The following is a 21,303-nucleotide window of genomic DNA, read 5'->3' as shown; positions in this document are numbered from 1 at the left end:
AATTCTGGATCAATGTAGTTCCATAGCTTGTGAAAATGAAAATCCTGGAAGATAGATGCTACCATATAGTCATGGTACCCAAAATCAAATTGTCCCTCAACAGGGTCCAGCAACACTTCTATGTATCTTTAGTTGGTCTCTGTGGCATTCCATGGTGATGCTTTCAAATATTCTGTATGCTCCTTGAACCTCTGCTCTTACCTTTTCCTCTCTTACTCTCAAGATACTCTTGTCTCTAACTTCGAAGAGAAAATAGAAGCTTTACAAGGGCACTCTATGTACTGTGTACTATCAGTCAACTGTGATAATACTTCCGGCTAAGAGTAATCCCTCTACCTGTGGTCTGGAACCCATTATTACCCTCTTTACAGGGATCTCATCTTTCTTTTCTCTCTATTGATTAGTTTCCACAGAGCAAATATCTCACATATTTAAAAAAATATTCTGTATACAATATAATACAATACTATGTTCCCTCCCCTTCACAGTCTCTCTACTTTGGCATATTTATCTCCTCTGCTTCATGGTTAAAGTTATGTAGTGTGTTTCACATGCAGATGTCTTTATATCTCACATTCTGCTTACTCTAGAATCTCAAAAACTTGGTTTCTGCCTCTAGAAATCAGTTGAATTTGTTCTTGCCAAATTTACAGATCAATGCGTTTATTATTAAATCCACTGAACAATTTTCAATCTATATATGACAAGTTTTCAGGAACATAGGATACTGTAGACCATAAACTCCTTTGAGACATTCTCTTTTCTTGGCTTTGAAACTTCATATTATTCTTGCTTTTCTATTACTTCTCTGGAAGCTCCTTATTTATTTCTTTTGCAAGCTCTTTTAACAACCTTCCCAGTAGAATTTAGATTTCCTCTGGTCTCAGTTATTGGTCCTTTACTCTTCTCACTTATCACACTCACTTAAAGTTGCAGTTTTGATAGTAACTGTGATGGTTAGGTTCATATGCCAACTTGGTCAGGTGATGGTGACCAGTTGTCTGATCAAGCAGACAGTGCCTTATCTGTTGCTATGAGGACATTTCATGGACTTAAATCATCAACACGTTGATTGCATCTATGGTTGATTACATCTGTAGTCAAAGATGAAGAGTGTCTCTTGCAGTGAGCAAAGGTTAATCCAATCAGTTGAAAGCTTTAAAGGAGAAGTCAGAAGGGAGAATCACTCTCCACTTGGACCAGCCAGCCTCTCCTGGGGAATTCATCTAATACCTTCATCAGAGTTATCAGCTCGTGGCGTGGCTTGCCCTATGAAATTTGAACTCATGCATCCCCACAGTTGCATGAGACACTTTAATAAAATCTCATAGTTATAGTTATCGCCTGTTGGTTCTGTTTCCCTAGAGAACCCTGACTATTACAACTTTGGTACTGGGAGTGATTCTTGAGAGAGATGATCTTAAAAATGGGTTTTTGCAACTGGTTTTCTACTCTGATTAGACTCAAAGGCACTAATGACTTTATTTCTAATAATCAAGATAGCACTGGCAATCCATGGTGTGAACTGTCAATAGAGATATGCAAAACATCACCCTTTAATTCTGCTAATTATAATTTATACAAAGAAAGGCTCTGCTATGAATGATGGTGTTTTTGATACCTTAACAGTTTTGTGGAGTTAAAAGGTATTGTGATGTTGGCTGGTTGTGCCTAGCTACACTGGATACAGTTATAAAAGAAAGAGATGAGCTGAAAGCTTCAAATTTGCAGCTTAAGCCCTGTATGAAAGCTGTAAATATTTCTATGTGTGCCCTGAAAGAAAATCTTATTTCCTTGGCTGCAGACTTGTGATCTCTGAAAATCAGACCCAGAATATCATTGTGTGAGTAGCAGATTTACAACATAAACTAAATTTTCAACCTTGTAGGGTGTCTTCTGTTAAAGTGAGGGAATTGATTGGGAAGGAATTGGATCCTGAAAATTGGAATGAGGACATATGGGTTGAAAATGATGGCAGTAGGGACAGTGAAACTCTAGATTCTGCTGAGCTTTTGCTAAATAGAACTGTACTTGTCTGTCCTGAGGAAACAATCCCCCACCTCCAGCCTTCCCTGAGTAAAGACTCACCAAATCTCCAGCCTGACCTGAGGAAACAGATTCCTGACCTCCAGTCTTCCCTGAAGAGTCTGCCATCCAACCTCCACTTAAAAAGATTAACCCTTCAGTGCTTGCTAAACCTATAAACCACCTCTCCTAAGGGTGGTTAGGAGGGATTAATCCTGTTTCACCAGATGAAACAGCAAGGGAATACCCTGAGGTAACTAGTTTGAAAGACATTTCTAATTCTTTTTGTGACCCACCCTCACTATGCCTCTTTTCTTCCAGGCCTATAACTAAACTAAAGTCCCAACTGGCCCCAAAAGGTGAGGCACAAAGTGTGACCCATAAGAGGTGCACTATACTCCAAAAGAACCAGAGGAATTTTCCAATTTATATAGATAGAAATTAGGGGAAAATGTGTAGGAATGGATATTGAGGGTGTGGAATAATGGTGGAAGGAATATAAAGCTGGATGAAGCTGAATTTATTGATATGGGTCAACTAGGCAGAGATTCTGGATTCAGTGTTGTAGCTTGAGGGGTTATAAAGGTGTTAACTGTTTTAGTGGCTGGCTAAAACATGGATCAAAAGGTGGCCTACATTATTTGTGGTTAAAATGATGAACTGCCCTGGTATAATGTGGCTGAGGGGATACAAAAGCTTAGAGAGATTGAAATATTAGAGTGGATTTATCATGGAAGGCCTGCTCCAACACTCCAGGAATGTCTAGAGGGCACACCTTTTATCGGGACTGTGAGGAATGAGTTTGTGAGACTCGCTTTGTCATCCCTGAAAGGCTCCATTATTGCCCTTCTTTGTAGGTCAGATATTACTGTGGGAACAGTGTGGGTCACTGAACAGGTATCCTTAAACACAATGGGGATGATGGAATCCCTAGTTGGCAGAAGCCATGTGTGAGCATTAAAACACCAAAGACAAAATGAGTGTGGCTGCCGTGATGATCACAGACTCAAAGCCACAGTCAAAATACTCTGACTCACAGAGACCTATGGCATTGGCTAGTGGATCATGGGTTACCTAGAAGTGAAATAGATGGGCAGCTTACTAAACTCTTCTTTGAGCTGTATAAGTAGACAAACTAGTTCAAGTGAACAAAAGTCTAACTTGAATTACAAAAACAGAGAGTCATGGCCCCTTAACCAATTCCCATATGAGACAGTTTACAGACCCATAGCCCCTTGAATGAGGGTAAGGCAAGAAGACATCCTTGGGAAAGGACCCTGTTACACTGCCAAAATTTGTACTGTTACTCTTCCTCCCAGACCTCCCCAATGAAACCTATGACCTTTTACCAGGGTAACTGTGCATTGGAGAAAAGGAAATGAACAGATATTTCAGGGGTTGTTAGACACTGGTTCAGAAATGATGTTAATTCCAGGAGACCCAAAACGTCTCTCTGGTCCACCAGTCAGAGTGGGTGCTTATGGAGGTTGGGTGACCAATGGAGCTTTAGCTCAGGTTCATCTCGCAGTAGGTACAGTGGGTCCCTGGATGTATTCTGTGGTTATTTCCCCATTCTGGATGCATAACTGGAATTGACATACTCAGCAAGGGCAGAATCCCCACATGTCCTTGACTCATGGAGTAAGGACCATTATGGCATGAAAGGCCAAGTGGAAGCCACTGGAACTGCCCCTCTCTAGCAAAATAATAAATTAGAAGCAATACTGGACTCCTGGGGGGGATTGCAGAGATTAATGCCACTCATAAAGACTTGATGAGCATGGTGATTCTCACCACATCCTCCATTCAATTCTCCTGTTTAGCCTGTGGAAAAAACAGATGGGACTTGGAGAATGACAGTGGATTATTGTAAACTTAACTGGTTGGTGACTCCACTGGTAGCTGCTATTCCAGATGTGGTATCATTGCTTGCACAAATCACACGTCTCCTGGTATCTGTTATGCAGCTATTGATTCGGAAAAAGTTCTTTTCTCAAAAGCTTTTAATAAGGACCACCAGAAGCAGTTTGCTTTCAGCTGGCAAGGCCAGCAATATACCTTCACTGTTCTAACTCAGGGTCTTATTAACTCTCCAAACTTATGTCCCAACCTAATCTTGTGTACAGGGACCTTGATTGCTTCTCCCTACCACAAGACATCACTGTGACCATTATATTGATAATATATGTTGATTGGACCTAGTGAATAAGAAATAGTAACTATTCTAGGCTTATTGGTAAGGCATTTGCATGTCAGAGGATGGGAAATAGCGCCCATAAAAATCCAGAGGCCTATAAGCTGTTGCATCTGCTCCTTCCTATGACCAGAAAAAGAAGCACAAACACCTAGTTAGCTTCTTTGGATTTTGGAGACAGCATATTCTTCATTTGGGTGGGCCACTCCAGCCCATTTACTGAGTGTCCAGAGAAGCTGCTAGTTTTGAGTGGGGACGGAAACAAGAGGAAGCTTTGCGATAAGTCCAGGCTGTTGTACAAGCTGCTCTGCCACTTGGACTGTATGATCCAGTAGATCCAATGGTGCTGGAAGTGTCAGTGACAAATAGAGATGCTGTCTGGAGACTTTGGCAGGCCCCTGTAGGAGAATCACAATGCAAGCCATTAGGATTTTGGAGTAAAGTCTTTTGTCCTCTGAGATAATTACTCTTTTTTCAGGAAACAGCTTTTGGACTGCTGCTGGGCCTTAGTAGAGACCAAATGCTTAACCATGGGCCGCCAAGTTACCATGAGGCCTGAGTTGCCTATCATGAGTTAGGTATTGTCTGACCCACTCAGCCATAAAATTGGGCATGCACAGTAGCACTCCATCATAAAATTGAAACAGTGTATATGAGATGGGGCTGAGTAGGTCCTGTAGGCCCATGTAAGTTACTTGAGGAAATGGCCCAAATGCCCATGGCCCCCACTCCTGCAACTTTACCTTCTCTTTCACATTCCAGAGCTATGGCATCTTGGGCAGTTCTTATAGTCAGTTGACTGAGGAGGAGAAAACTTGGGCCTGGTTTACAGATGGTTCTGATAATATGTAGGTACCATTCGAAAGTGGACAGCTGCAGCACTACAACCCCTTTGTGGGATGTCCCTGAAGAAAGGGGGTGAAGGGAAATCCTTCCAGTGGCCAGAATTTTCAGGCGTGCATCTGGTTGTTCATTTTGCTTGGAAGGAGAACTGGCAAGAAGTACGTTTATATACTGACTCATGGGCTGTTGCCAGTGTTTGGCTGGATGGTCAGAGGTGTGAAAGAAGCATAATTGGAAGATTGGTGACAAAGAGGTCTGGGGAAGAGGTCAAAATCATGAACAGAGGAACAGAGGTTTTAATAATCAAGTGGATAAGATGACCCATTCTGTGGATACCAATAAGCCTGTTTCCCCAGCCACTCCTGTAATTGCCCAGTGGGCTCATGAACAAAGTAGGCATGGGTATAGAAGTGGAGATTATGCATGTGTTCAGAAACATGGATTTCCATTCACCAAGGCTGACCTGGCTACAATCACTACTGAGTGCCCAATCTACTTGCAGCAGTGATCCACAATCAGTCCCCTATATGGCTCCATTCTCCAAGGTGATTAGCCTGCTACCTGGTGGCAGATTGATTACATTGAACCACTTCCATCATGGAAGGGGCTGTGATTTGTGCTAACTAGAATAAGACATACTCTGGATATGGGTCTTTCCCTGCATGCAATGCTTCTGCCAAGACTACCATCCATGGACTTACAGAATTCCTTATTTACTGTCATGGTATTCCACATAGCATTGCTTCTGATCACAGCAAATGAAGTGTAGGAATGAGCACATGCTCATGGAATTCTCTGGTCTTACCATTTTCCCCATCATCCTGAAACAATTAGACTGATAGTGGAATGGCCTTTTGAATACCCAATTCAAGTGCCCATGAAGTGGCAGTATCTTGCAGGGCTGGGGCAATGTTCTCCACAGGCTGTGTGTGCTCTGAATCAGCATTCACACTATGGTGCTGTTTATGTCATAGCCAAGATTCAGAGGTCCAGGAATCAAGGGATGGAAATGGGAGTAACACTATTCACTACAATCCCTAATGATCCACTAGGAAAATTTTTACTTTCTGTCTCTGCAACTTTGAGTTCTGCTGATCTATAGGTCTTAGTTCCAGAAGGAGGAGTTCTTCCACTAGGAGATAAAGAGCACTTTGGTCTTCTCATGCCTCTTAATCAACAGGCAAAGAAGGAAATCACTGTACTGGCTGGGAGGATTGATCCTGACTAACAAGGGATAATAAGAGTGCAACTACACTAAAGAAGAGTTTTCCTGAAATACAGGCGATCTCCTAGGGCATCTCTTAGTATGCCCTGTGATTAAAATCGATGGAAAACTGCAACAACTCTACCCTTGCAGGACTACCAATGGCCCAGAAGCCTCAGGAATGAAAGTTTGGGTCATCCCAAACAGGCAAATAACCATGGCCCACTGAGGTGCTTGCTGAAGGTAAAAGAAACATGGATAGGGGGTGGGCCATGGTGGCTCAGCAGGCAGAGTTCTTTCCTGCTGTGCCAGAGACCCAGGTTCAATTCTTGGTGCCTACCATGCAAAAAAAAAAAAGAAAGAAAACAGAGAAAAGGAACATGGATAGGATAGTAGAAGAAGGTTGTGATAAATATGAACTACAATCACATGACCAGTTACAGAAATGAGAACTATAATGGTATGAATATTTCTTCCTTGTTTTGTTATGATTATGTCTGGATATGTACACAAGGCAAATATCATTGTTTTCTTTTCTATCTTAATCCATTATCATGTGAAGTAAATTGTATTATTCATATTGTAGTATTTAAGCTATAGGATATCAAATTTAAGAGTGAATATTACTCAAGGACTTGCATCCCTACTAGAATGATTTAGTGTATTTCTGTTTATACACAGGGCAGCTGAATATTTTTATGTGAAAAATATGTCTGTTATTGTTTTTGATTTAGAGATTAAGTGTGGTTTAAGGTGATATGTACAGCTGAGCTGCCAAGTTGACAAGGGGTGGACTGTGAAAGTTAGACTCATGTGTCAACTTGACCAGGTGATATGACTAGTTTTCTATTCAAGCAAATACTGGCCTGTCTGTTGCTGTGAGAACGTTTCATGGACTTAAATCATCAGCACATTGATTGCATTTATGGCTAAAGGGAGTGCCTTCTGCAATGAGTGACATTTAATTTAGTCAGTTGAAGGCTTTCATGAAGAAGTCAGAAGAAAAAGTCACTCTCTCCACTTCAGCCAGCCAGCCTCTCCTGGAGAATTCATTGAAGACCTTCGTCAGAGTTGCCAGTTCGTAGCCTGCCCTACAGAATTTGAAATTGAACTCATGAATCCCCATAGTTGCTTAAACACTTTTATAAAATCTCATATTTATAGATATCTTCTGTTGATTCTGTTTCCCTAGAGAACTCTTACTACCACAGCATCTAAATTCTAATGCCTCTTGACTCGTATTCAATCCCTCTCCCTCCCTGTGTTAAGCTCATGTCCTACATAGCCAGTTTCCTTCTGTGTATTACACAGTTGGCTGTAGCTACGCACTTCCACAATTCTTATCACATTGGGTTCACTATTAGTTCCTTGATTAAATTAGATCATAAATCACATCAAGGACACTTTACACTGTATTTACTTGGCTTTGGGTATTTTCTTGACCCCATTTCCACTGCCAAACTCTTTAGGTCTTAGCTTAGATGCCCCTCCCTCCAAAAAGTCTTCCAAATCACTAAAATTGAGTTAGGTGGTTATGCTCTGTGCTTCCATACCAATTATAGTTCCATTCTTTTAGTACTTAATATCTTTAATGGTGGCTTGGAGCTCTGTACCCCAGGAAAATACAATTTTAAACTTAATCCATCCCTGTGGATGTGAACCCTTGTAAATATGACCCATTGATAGGGTTACTTCGCTTAAGTTATGGCCCAGAGAGAGAAAAAAACACAGGGAGCAGCCAGAAACAGGAAGCCTGGAGCTGAGAAGCCAGGAAAGGCCATCATGTGCATTGCCACAGGCAGAAAAGCCGAGAACAAGGACTGCCAGCCACCAGCCCTGGAAGGCAACAGTATCATGAGAGAGAGCATTGCCTTGATGACTTCTTGATTTTGGACTTCTCCTAATCCCAAAACTATGAGCAAATAAATTCCAACTGTTTAAGCCAAACTGTTGCATGGTATTGCTTTAGCAGTCAGTAAACCAAAGCACCCTCATTTGTACCCTCCATTAAACCAAAAGCTCCTGGAGAAGGACTGTATATTTTGGCCAGCACTGGGCCCCAACATTGTACACAATCCCTGGGGCATAATATGCACTCAATTAAGAATAAATAAGTGGGTGAGGTTATTTCCCAATGTAGGAAACTTGATACAAGATGGAATGGGAAAACATAAGAAGTAAAAGCTTTTCAAGATGAGAAAATTACAGATAGTCCTTGTCAAAAGGGAAAGTAGTATTTGCATATTTGGCATTTTGCCTTGAGGAATTTTTCACAGGTCTCTACAATTGGAAAGAATGGTAGATACTAACGCTCAAGGCAATTCTGTCCCAATATTCACATCATTAAAAGGATACAGCATTCTTCTATATTTGAATACGAGAAGAAAGCAATTGCTGAATATTTTTCCCTCCTATTGCAGATCCATCCACCACAGCACGAGACTACTAACTCAAATCTTGTTAGGGAAGCACATGCAGGTAAAGTAGATAGCCTTAAGATTATTCACTCTCTTTTTTTTGCTATTTTTTTTCTTAATGAGAAAATGAATAAAATCACTCCATTTTGCTAATATCAAGTGATAAAATAGTATCAAATGATTAAAGTAAGTTAAGCAAATTTCCATGACTGGTCTCTGATAATAGTTTTATCTACTTCCCTTTCCTTTAACTACTCTAGATTATATTTTGCCAGCTTCACACACCTTGATCATACTTTCCTCTATACCATTCATTTTTTTCTCCCAAGGGGAAGAGTGAAACATATGTTTGAAAGAGTTTCATCCTTAACAAAATCCATGTGACCTCTATGTCTCCTAAAATGATTTCTGGTGGGAAAGCTGGTGATTGTGAGGGGCACATGTAATTTCCTGCTGAGCTGTTTAGCATGTGCAAATTACCATTTGACCTCCATAGTGACATATTTGTCATAGCAATTTTCACTTCTAGTTAAACAAGTTAAAATGCCTCAGTGAAAGTGATTTTAAACAGTAATTCTTCATACAAAACCTTTCACAGAGCTTCGCCACTATGTGTTTTAAAGATTGATACCTGGGCTTCAGATATTTCTTTCATGTTGTTTTTAATAAGAAGCACAATATTTCCATAACTCGTTATTTGGAATGGTTCCTGGTTTTGGAAGCAGATTATTAAAACTGAGCATATGGAGGCCTTAAAGTAGAACCTTATGGGGAAAAACAGTTGATGAAGTCTATTTTGCACCACTGAAAAAATTAAAACCTTGCAAAATCTTGGTAAAGCAAGGTTTATTCTTCACAACTTTTTAAAATCCCATATTGGTAACCTATTTGTATTGGGTAAGTTTATAACTCCACTGAGAACTCATTTGCCATGATTGTTTTTTAAACAATCAAATTGTTCCTTTGCATAAATTTTTTTTTCTCTTTTGATTGTATTACTTAGGAGCAGTCAATGGACTTTAAAAGAGAATCTTAGAAAAGAAGTTAAAGTTCCAGTGTTTGACTTTGCAAAAGAAATATTAAGAGAAAAAGGTGAGGTTATTTCTAAAGACGCGGGGTATGAAATGAGAAACTGACTCAAGAACTTCTTTCTTGCATGCCAAAACATTAAGTACAATTCCAAAGTTTTCTCCTGATTCAAAATCAGTCAAACATATCCTTTCACTGTCTTGCTATTTTCTCAAGGAAATATGATCGGACAGTTTTATACTAACGAAATATGTATAGTGACTACCTTTATTTCTTCAACAAAATTTCTTGTGTACATAACCCATTTTGCTATGCACTTGATATCTAAAGGCAAATAAGATACTATTCCTTAAACAATGTTAGTAGAAGGAAAGGAAATCACTTAAATAACTGATTGCAGTAGAGTATGAGACATGTACTCCTAGAAGTGTATTTAAGGTGCAGTGGGAATACTGAATTAATTAGGCATTCATTAGCTAGATACAGGCAGTAGGAAATAAGGGCATCTGCAAAAACATGGATCTATTAAGATTGCACTTGTTAAAAGCATTGTGCTTAGTTTGGTATGGTTAGATTTCAGGAAGCATGTGGGAGAATGGCAAGTGAGGACTCTGAAAAGACAAGCAGAACACGTTCTTATAGTCAGTGGGGAGCTGTTCACAGTTTTAAGCTGAGAAGTAACACCAGTCAACTTTGTTTTTGGAAAGATGCCTCTGGCAGTAACATAGAGCAAAGACTTAAGGATGGTCAAACTGTATTAAGAGATCTGTTAGATGTCTATTGCATTTAAGAAATGATGAGGGCTTGAACTGCAGCCATGCACTTATGATAGAAAGGAGGCACAGATTAGTAAAATTTTTAAGGAAAAATTAACCAACTGGATATAATGAACCTTTAAATGTGGGAAATGAGAAAGAAAGAGAAATCAGAGATTTCTGAATGGGGAGGCCAGGCTTACCTTGGTGAAATTAACCAACAGTTATAAAGGTGAGATCAGCTTGTGAAAAGAAGAAAATGAATTCCACTTTGGATTTGTTGATTTAAAGGAACGGTGGGTTCCTGATACTGGACATCTATGGCTAGTGAACTATTAGAAATACAAGCCTAAAGATCGAGTCTGGGGAATAGATTACAAATCATCACCATATAGATAGGATAGGCAGTGAGATTCTTTTACCAACAGTGTGATGAAAATATTTTGATTTGACCAGTTTGATGTTTCCATTTTCATTTACGGGATTCTTGGATGAAACCATTTTGTTGCATCTGTTAGAAGGCAGAGGGATTAGCGTTGGTAATATTTTAAAAGTTAAAATTTAATAATTGTTTTCTAGGGCGCATTAAAAATGTTCATGACATCAAAACCACTGTATCTACAAAGCTGTGCAAAAGGATTTCTCTAAAGCATATATGCAAGAATATCTTGCCCCTCAGAAAAAATGTATAGAGTGAAAAGAAGATCAAATCCTGGGGAATTTCAGCATTTAAGAGGCAGGCAAGTTGAATGATAGCAAAAAATAGAGTGAAGGAAGGTAGAATCAAAGACTTAGAGAAAGTGTCAGGGGAAAAGCATACAATGAAATAAAAGGAATGAATTTGTGAAGAACGAGAAAGAGAGTGAGCTGATCAGGATTTGGCAAAAAGAGGCTTTTGCTAATCTTAGAAATAGTAGTAGGTATCAAGTTGTTGCTAGGCAAAATCCACCAGGTAATGGATTAAGGAAATGAAGACAAGAAAGATGTCCAAACAACTGTTGCAGAAATTTTGTTATGAAAGCAAGGAAGGAAATATGGTAGTAATTTGAAAAAGATTTAGGATCAAGGTAAGGGTTTTTTTTTGAATGAGTTATCTGAGAATATTGACGTGGGAGGAAAGGAGCCACTTGAGAGATTTTGAGCATGAGTACAAAGCTGCTGATACTTTACAATATGATTACTACTCTAGGAGATGGAATCACATCCTTCCCTCTGGGTCCAGAAAAAGTATAATAAAAATATAGGTGCCAAAATAGGTAAGTTTATATGTGTGTATATATGGAGCACAACATTGAAGAAACTCCGAAGTTCATTTCAGATGGTTGCCATTTTCTCATTGAAGTTTGAGCTATTGAAATTATCGACTGAACTAAAAAGTGTAATGTGGGGCAGAGAATGAAAGATATGGGCACATGTTTAGAAGAACTGCCCTGAGACGTATAAGTAAAAGCTGCCTAGGAACACGTGTTTTAGTGTTCCAGCTGCTAAAGCAGATATCGTGCAATGAGTTGGCTTAATTAAGAATGGGAACTTTCTGATTCATGATTTTGAGGCTAGGAGGAGTTCAAAATTGAGAAGTTAGCAAGGTGATGCTTTCTCCCTGAAGAATGTGGCATTCTGGGGCTGGCTGCTAGAAATCCTTGCCCCTTGGCTTTCCTGTCCCATGGCAATGCTCATGGTGGCCTCTTCTCCTTTGTCTTCTAGTTGCACTGACTTCCAGCTTCTGACTGCTCCTGGCTGCCCCGTCTCTTCTTGTCTGCATTTCATTTGGTTTATAGAGGACTCTAGCAATCTAGATTAAAGCCTAACCAGGCTCAGGCAGCACCTTAACTGAAGTAACAACTTCAAGAGCTCCTATTTACAATGTGTCCATACCCACAGGGCCGGGGGCTGGGATCTGAACATGGCCTTTTGTGGGGAGCATGATTCAATCCCCAACAGCAAGTAAAAAGTTTTTGAAGCAATGCTGAAGGATAATACGATATTTGAATTTATAGGGGGCCAACTGGAGATGTGAGGGGAAAAAATGGGTGGAAGGAAGGGAGGGAAGGAGAAAAGAAGAAGGAAAGAAGGAAAAAAGGAAGGAAAAGCAAATGCCAGAATAGATACATTTATAGATTGTGTATAAGGGTAGGGGAAGTTTGGGAAGAGAAAGGAGATACTGAGTAGAGAGAGTTTACACTTAATAGGTTCAGATTTCTGTGTGAATCTAGAGGCAGGCAATGCAAGGGAGGATAGAGGGCCCATGGGTAAGACTGGGGATGGTTTTGAATAGCTCCTTGGGCATTGGAACAGGACCAATTAGCAATATGTAAAATGGTTGTAGAATTAGTATGCTAAAACGCCTCAGATTGGAAAGCATCAATGTGTAATGTCACCAATCTGCCTGATTGTGTGTGTGTGTCTATGTATTTTAAAGATAAGCAGATCTTTGTAGAAAGGAGAAGGGTTGGAGGTTTTTAAGGAGGTTGTGAGAGAGGAACAAAGGTGTAAGAAATGTGAACGTTCTGGAGAGGTAGCAAAGGAGTAAAAATGAGTTTAAGGAGTTTAATGCACAAAACATAAGAATGAAAGTGGATAATTAATCATCTTCTAAACTTTAGCATTTGATAGTCCAGTAGATTGGAGGAATTTGAATTCTTCTATCAATGACTGAGTTATAGTTTAACCTTGACGGCAGGGTCATATGCTTTTGTTTCTCTTGTAGGGCCTGGAAGAGTCACATGCAAATAGCAGATGCCTGCTAATTATTTTTTGCACAAATCTATCCAAAAAGAATTCTTGTATTCTAAAAAGAAACAATGAGAGTATAGTGTTGTATATTGTGATTATTTTATAAGTTTATTTCTTTAGTTTTCTCATAAATATAGTGGATAGAGACAAGTTTATAGAAAACTGACAACATATTGGATAGTTTTGGCTAAACAGTTTATCTGCAGTCTGTGGGATTGCCATATATATATATTGCCATATATATATATATATATTGCCTATATGGCAGAGAGCGAGCAGGAGAAACAAAGCTCCAACATAGTTGGATTTAGTTGGAATTAAAGGCTTTGAATAAAAGAGGCATTGTACAAGGAACCAGGCTGATGCATTCTCTGGCAGCAAGAGGAATACTTTTATTTTGTTTAAAAATAATGGGTTAGAAGTTTGAAAATGAGGAGAAAAGGTATGAGGGTCCTCAAATCAGAAGGTAAAAAAATAAGATAGTATTTTGCAGTGCTTTTAAAACAATCGTATGAGAGTAAAATATCCTGAATGAACTTGAATCAGAAATACAGCACTTCAGAACAAAATGAGCTTTATATTCCTCACAAGATACTGAGCCTTAGATCTCTCCTAGACTCCTGCAATTATATAACCATATACTATTGACTTCATGGGTGAGAATAATAAACAGAAAGATCACACATAGCAAATTATTTTATCCCATATTTCCGTTCACTTGATATTCAATAAGGTCTCTTATATTCACTAAACTAGAGGATAATTTATATCTTATAAATATTTGATACTGTGAACAAAAATAAGATCTGTTATGTCCTGGTTCCTTAAAAGAATGATAAATACTTATTGTTGATTTTGGCTAATGCCCTATGGTAGATCCTCAGTCTTTCTGGACTTTCCAGATCCTACTCTCTACTAACTTGATCACCAACCTTCACAAAGGTGCAAGGCTAACTCTAATGTTGTGCTTAATGGAATAAGGGACATGGCAATGAAGAAACCAAACAATGAACCTACCTCCATTAAAGATACTTTCTAACATGTGCTACAAAATATAAAACACATGATACATTTTAAGAAATTATGTCTCTGATTCAAGAGTACATGCTTTTTAAAAAGACATTTTAAAAAAAGTAGAATTCAATGTGCAGTATTTGTCATCATTTAGCTATGTACCTATAACCATGCGTTTTCTATAATAGAATCCTTGTAGCATGTTACAGAATTACATGGTAAATTAAACACTTGAGTATCTAAAGCTTGGTCAAATTTTAATTGTAAATTTATAACTCAGAGAATTAACCAGATGATGTATACTTCTTATTTTCCCTTTGCTATATTTCTGTGAAATTTACACAATGCTGTAGCATGTTGAATACGTTCACCATTAATTGATAACGTAGTAATCAAACACAGACACGGGGTATTTCAAGCATTGTAATTGCCTTTTTTGGGTTTAAAAAGAATTTGCACACAGTCTAATGAGTTTGAAGAATACATGAGAGCAGATCTTTGCATACATATGAATTTGTTTTCAATTGAACTTGAAACTTTCAATTTAAACATGTTTTGAGAGTAGTTCACTGGTTTTCGGTGATCTTTTTCAGTCCAGGGTAGTACAATTAGCATTCTACAGACAGTTGATGGTGAGAGTGCATCATAAAGATTCACCTTTTCTCATTTATTCCAAAAATCCGTTCTAACCATGTTCATTTAGCTCCAACAATATGCTAGGCATTGCCATGTGAGTTTCAGATTCATCATGAAGAAATGAAACATCAAAAGGGATTCTGGCAAGCTGAGTAAGAGAGGGGGCAGTGGAGTAGACTTATAATAGTTACAATAGCAAAGGAAATACCTATACTATATGGTAAAATAAGCTCAGAAATAAAATATTTAATTGGTTCACAGTACCAAGAACAAAACTGTACATCACTAGGCCTTTAATAAGTATGTGTTAAATGAAGAATGAATGAACAAATAGCTCATTCTTTCAATTTGCGTGTTCTGAAGTCATGCCATGTCAAACTTGACAGACAAAATTTATCCTGCTCTTAATATTAATTGACTGTGTGATTAGAGAAACAGTGAGGAGGATGGAATTTGGGAGAGAGGGGTTATAATAGGGCCAATCACATCAAGAACTCAGTAGTGAAAGAAAAAGTTCCAAAGTTACTATGGTATTTTCAGGTTTTGTTTTCAAGACAGTTTATTATTTCTGCTTATTATAACACTACATTTTAAGCATGTCTCAACTAAGGTAAAATGTTTGGTAGACTGTATTCTTATTTATATGCAATTATATTTTATAATTGTCTCCATTTTTAATCTTTGTTATTTAGACTAATATACAGGAAGCTAATGTGTGATATCCTCGTGTTGTTTTTAAAAGTAATTAATAATGTGCAATTAATAATGTGTTAGCCATTAATAATCCCTAGAGAGTCCTCCCAGGGAAACTATTCACTAAATTGAATATTAGTTTCAAATGTCTACTGCTAACTTTCTCACCTGTTTAAATAATTTCTTTATCTGATTTTGGCACTTTTTAACATTCTAATAATAACTGGTTTTATAATACAGCTTCTGATCTCTGTTTGCTGTGTTCAGCAACTTGATTCCTGTCTCTAGAAACATTCACAACAATATGTATACATCGAACAATTAGAATACTTAAAGAAAATCAAAGACATGCTACTGTGGCAATTATTTTTAAATTAACTTTTCGTTTTAGATTATCTGATTTTATACTGCCCAAATCTGTGTTTATCTTATGTTTTCTGATGATTAGACTGGAATTATGAGTTTTTGGAATCAGTCCCAAAGCCGTGAAGTGCCTTTTTGTCTTATCATATCAGGGGATACATGATGTCCCTGTGATATCACCACTGATATTAACCAGGTGGGTTCAGTTAAGGTAGTGTGTGCCTGGGTTCTCCACTGCGAAGTGAATATTTTCCCTAGCTCGTACTCACCGGAAGTGAGTCAAAATCCCAGCCTTTGTTCAAAGGGTGGGGAATTAAGTGCCACTTCCTGGAGTGGGGGAGAATCTGCATATATTATTTAGAGTTATTCTCTAAGGATTTGTTTCTTCTCCCCATTTCTTTATTTTTTCAGTCGTTTATTTCTATCAGTATGGACACATGGACAGGATATTTATTTTATGCTTTGGGCTGTAAAATCCAATATTAAATCATTTTTTCTGCTCTTCAGGTTGTTCTCACTTTGGCCTTTGAGGGCTCTTTCAGGTTGGCTCCTGTGTCCCTTTGGAGAGCTCCACCGTTTTGTAGTTTATCTTATAGTTTCACAAGGTGCTCCAAGGATCAGCTGGTGCATTTCCAGCCCCAGCTCTAGAAATCAGCCATTTCTCCAAAGAATCCCGGTTCCTTTTATTGGAGAATGGTGTTTAGAAATTAAGGTCTGCTTCCAGTTAATATTTCAGATCTGTTTATTGCTTTTTATTTCAAGATGATTTTGTGTTGGCTTTCTATTTTGATGTGGTTGATGTTTTGTTAATTATAACTTAGAAATGTATTTAATATAAAAGATCGTATCTCATTTCATGTCATTTTCCACTTACAAAGTTTTACTATCAACGTGGAATTAACATGGAATGTGCTCTGGATTACTTTCCCAGTATTGTTGATGAGTTGTTAGTGATTCACCCTTACTATGTGGCCACAGAGAAGAAGTGGAAACCTTGAACTCGCTCAGCAAAACCAGATCCATTCAAGCACTGTGATAAACATACATGTCCTGTGGTTTTGTTAAACAAAGAGTCCACTTCCATGATCTAACCACATTATAGAAACTGTCTTAAAGTTGTTTATAGTTCTTGAAAATTCCCCCACCAGAGAAATCCCAAATGTTCCCCAAAAACTTGCCATGAAGACAGATTCCTTGAAAATAATTAATTACCCACTGGAGCTTTACTGCTTTTGGTTGGAAGACTTGAATCAAGCACTGTAAGGGTAATGTTTTCCTTTTTTTTTAAATTTACTTTCCGTTGGTGTTTTAAAAACATCTGTTGAAATGCAGATGGCCATATATGTTTGCTCCTACTCTAGTTTAGGGAAAATTAACCAATTTCTCTCATCCAATTTTTTATGTCAGATGTTCAAAAGAAATACAATTATTTCTCTCTTTTAATGAAAGTGGTAATATTTAGCAGATTTAGCAGTGCTTATTAGTAAAAAAAGTGAGTAAGAGAAAATAAGTCTTTTTTAGCCAAAATGTAGTGCTCTTATTGCTGTTGGTGTATGTTACCCATTTTGTGCATCTGAATGATTCCCACCTGCAATGATTTCTAGAAGAAACAGAAAAGAAATGTACATACTTCGGGTATTACTGGAATAATACTGAATATAGTAAATGAGAAATTATGATTATTCCTAGAACTTAAGCAAGATCCACAGCCCTGCTTCCCTCCATATGAAGAATAAATCAAGCTATTTATTTTCTCCTAATTTTCGGTGATTTAAGTACACTATGTATTATTATAACAGTGAATACTGAGAAGGATTTTTGCTGTTGCTGAATTCTTCAATCTAAAAAAAAATTTAACAAAATGATTTTGATTAATTGAGAATGTCTAAAAATAAAAATCTGCCATGGTTACCATGGGTTTCTCATTCTTTCTATGGGCCACATTCAGTCCTCATTCTGTGCACAGAATTCTCATTATTGTCCCCAATCTGCACTGCTTTTGCATTGGACTTTAAAAATACACACAGTTGCCTTCAGTTGAGGAATTAAGACAGATAAATAATAAAGATGATTAGGCAGGGTGTATATGTTAGTTGTGACTGCTACAGGCTTCTTGCACATCTCTGTAATACAGAAGTTGCTATGAGGATTAGATGCTATGTGCAAAGGTTAACCATTTGCAATGGGCATATGAATTCACTATACAAATAAATGTCCTGTCCTAGCGGTATTTCAAATTTGGATTAAAGAGATCCGAGGAGCATCTCCACTTCTCCAGTTAAGACCCAAGCTTCCCCCACCAATTTTTGCATTGAATAAACAGAACAAAATGAAATTCTGCCTTCACAGGCAGTCTTTGCATTTCTAGGTCATTCCTGATAGCAGGATTTGCAGATGATGCCTAGTATCTATTATAAATCTGTATTAGCAGGAACAAGAATATTTATAAGTAAATCTTTACTCCCAGACTGGTTCCTCGTCCTGAAAGATTACCTTCTGAAACACCTCACCCGAGGAACAAGTTAAAAAGATCAGCCAGTTAAGGTATGAAAAACTTGGGAAAACCACTCAGGAAATTTTCCAATTAAGAAGGATATGATCCCCAAATCCCATTTTAATTGAGAAACTGCCAGGGTAGGTACAATCTTCCCCCTTGTCCCATCAAAAACCCAGGGTAAATGGAAAATATTAATTAACGAGGTGCTAGCAAGGAGTGTGGGTGTTAAAACAGCAAAACTAGGCAAAACAGAAATACTGAGATGTGCGAGGAATTTTATGCTGTACTTAATCCAAACCAGCAATGTATTGATTCAGTAATAATAATAAGGCGCCTGACTTCATAGAGAACGAGCTCCATTACGGTCAGTTTGACAGATGATGCAGCTGTAGGCATCCCCCTTTTTTGGGCTCTATTCATCTATATGTTAAAATGAAATTTTCCGATTGTGTATGTATTAAAAAGTAGCAACCATGGTTTTAGTGCCAGTCTTAACATGATTGTATTGTTATCAGTAGGGTTTTAAAAATTGTCTCAAAGGTTAATTTTGGTGATCATCACATTATACTCACTCTTATCCTTATCAGTTATATTTAGTGGCAAATTGCAAGCTTTCCTTATTATCTTGTTAAATCAAGAGGTGAAAGCCTTTCAAGACTTCTCTTTTTAAACATCTTTTATTAATGCTAATACGCCAGATGGGAGAAATTAAAATGGCTCTGTGCTTCATGCTGCCACTACCCACAATTTTACCACATCATTTGCTGGTTAAGGAAGCATATGAAAATGATAGGTAGAACACACAGTTGTAAAAGTTCAGAAATGATGGAATTCCTTGTCTAAGAAAAACCTTTATTTGACTAGTAAAAAAAAACTGCCATCCGTCCTTGCGTATACCTAAGGAGCATTGACAGAGATGGAATTAATATACTTGAAACTCATATGCAGAGTAATATTTCCCAGTCACTCATGTTTACTCTAATTTTAAAGTTCAACCAATAGCTGGCAAGATGATTGAACAAGAATAATCCCTTTTGATCCGTAGGGTTAATTGTTCAGGGCAACTAAGTTCATTTAAATGTGGCTTCTCTGCTATTTCCTCATCCTTTAGGAAATCAGTGGCTGTTGAGTGACTATTTATTCTTTGTTAGAGGTCGTGAGTAAGGGAAATTACTACAAAACGTTTTGGCACATTATGGAATTTGCTTTCCTACCCGTCTGTCCAGGAGAGTGTTTTTAATCCTTCATCCTTCCCATGCATACACACGGGTAGGCTTTGGATTCTAAACATTTCCCAGCCTAAACAGGTACTTCACTCCATATTTAGGTCTAGAGAAGCAATAATCAGCTGCACACGAAGAGTGTTTTATTATAAGGATAAGCTTGAATTGACTGTAATTTTTGTTTCTGTTAAGCTAGTTTGAAAATTTATGTTTGTAGTATTTAATCATAATAATTGAAAGCAATTAGAAACAAATGTCTTTCTACCCACATCCTACCAGATCAGGTCATTCTTGATTGAGAACTCTAGGTCCCGAAAAGGTCCAGAGCGTTTCTATTTTTTTAAGGAGGAAAACCAGGATTGATAATGCTGTGCTTTTCACACTGAGTTCCCAGTGCAAATTGAAGGTGAGTTTAGTACCTTTGTTTAATTTTGCTCTTGAAATGGAAAGTGTTCCCTGTTTTCTTCTCGCTTACTTTGATTTTGAACTTATTCTGCTTCTCTTTCCCAGCATCATCCACCAGGCCAGATTTGACCAGATCAAAGAGCAAATGCTGTGAATTAATTGCTACATACAGGTTGTAAATTTGAAAATTGTATCAGACATTACTTGTCTGGGATTTCTTTGATCCACCACAAAAGAGGAGAGAAGATGAGAGTTATGTCATTTGTTGGAAAGGGTGCTGTTTAATACAGAAGTAAATAGCACAATGGAGCTCCAGTCAAAATATTAATGATCAAGTCCAACTCTTAAAATTTATTAGTGTGTAATCTTGGCCAAGTTGCAATTTCTTTCACCTTCTGTTCATTTCCTTGATTTATTCACTCATGCACTCCTCCAGCCGTTCTTTTAACAACAAATAGTTTTTGAGGACCAACAATACATCTGAAACTTTATTTTCTTTATAGGAGTGTTGATATGGAACCACATGAAATATAAAGTGTGCATAATATCACCATATTTCCATGGTTTATTCTTCAGAAAGAAGAAATAATGATTTCTAATAGCTTTTGTCGGTATGCTTTTCCTTTTGAATACACCTTTCCACAATGAATTCGATTTTCAGATCATTTAAGATATCAATGATGCATTTATGCAAGTATACATCTTGATAGATAACCAAGAATTTATTTCAGTTGATAAAGAAGAGAGTACATTTGTAATTTGCTTTTAAATCCAATTTTGCTGCACATTCATTTCTAATGAAAAAAACAAAAAACAGAAGTTACCTCACCACTGCCGCCGTGGACATCAATGTATTAACAAACAAACAAAAAAAAACCACACTGTCTATCTCTTGCCAGAAGCTAGGAAGAGTTATTTCCATTTTTCCGTATGTACAGGTCTTTCAGACTACATATGGACTCTAATGAATATGGAAATCACTTACCATTAATATAATTGGATGTTAAAGTAATGGTGAACTATACATAACTGCCAGAATGTAAGATGACAATGTTAGGACTCTCTATTTAAAATATATCTTCATTTAAAAAATTGTTCTCAGCAATTTGTATTTTCATAAAAACAACATACAGTGTTGTTCAACTTCTGCCCTTGTAATTTTCAGGCAGTTTTCCCACTGCCACAGTCTGCTAAACCTCTATTCCTTTCTAACGATTTCTGAGGAAGAAATACACACAACTGCTAGGATCATAACAAGGGAGCCCCATGGAA

General features: G+C 37.7%; 2 long non-coding RNA genes across 4 annotated transcripts in view; both read left to right on the top strand.

The window, feature by feature from the left end:
• LOC143665596 (uncharacterized) overlaps positions 1-9,840 on the top strand; it is a 112,231-nt gene extending 102,391 nt beyond the window's left edge. For all 3 annotated transcript variants that reach the window (XR_013167105.1, XR_013167102.1, XR_013167101.1), the window contains exons 4-5: positions 8,687-8,744; positions 9,687-9,840. This is a non-coding gene — a long non-coding RNA (uncharacterized LOC143665596). The remainder of the gene's footprint in view (positions 1-8,686; positions 8,745-9,686) is intronic.
• Positions 9,841-15,385: 5,545 nt separating this feature from the next.
• LOC143665348 (uncharacterized) lies at positions 15,386-21,083 on the top strand. The gene is made up of 3 exons (XR_013166896.1): positions 15,386-15,460; positions 19,906-20,032; positions 20,137-21,083. It is a non-coding gene; the product is annotated as an uncharacterized LOC143665348 (long non-coding RNA).
• Positions 21,084-21,303: the final 220 nt, after the last annotated feature.

This window comes from Tamandua tetradactyla, chromosome 21, assembly GCF_023851605.1.
Source record: "Tamandua tetradactyla isolate mTamTet1 chromosome 21, mTamTet1.pri, whole genome shotgun sequence".
NCBI lineage: Eukaryota > Metazoa > Chordata > Mammalia > Pilosa > Myrmecophagidae > Tamandua > Tamandua tetradactyla.
Note: the sequence above shows the minus strand (reverse complement) of the source record. Positions and strands in the feature narration are given on the sequence as shown.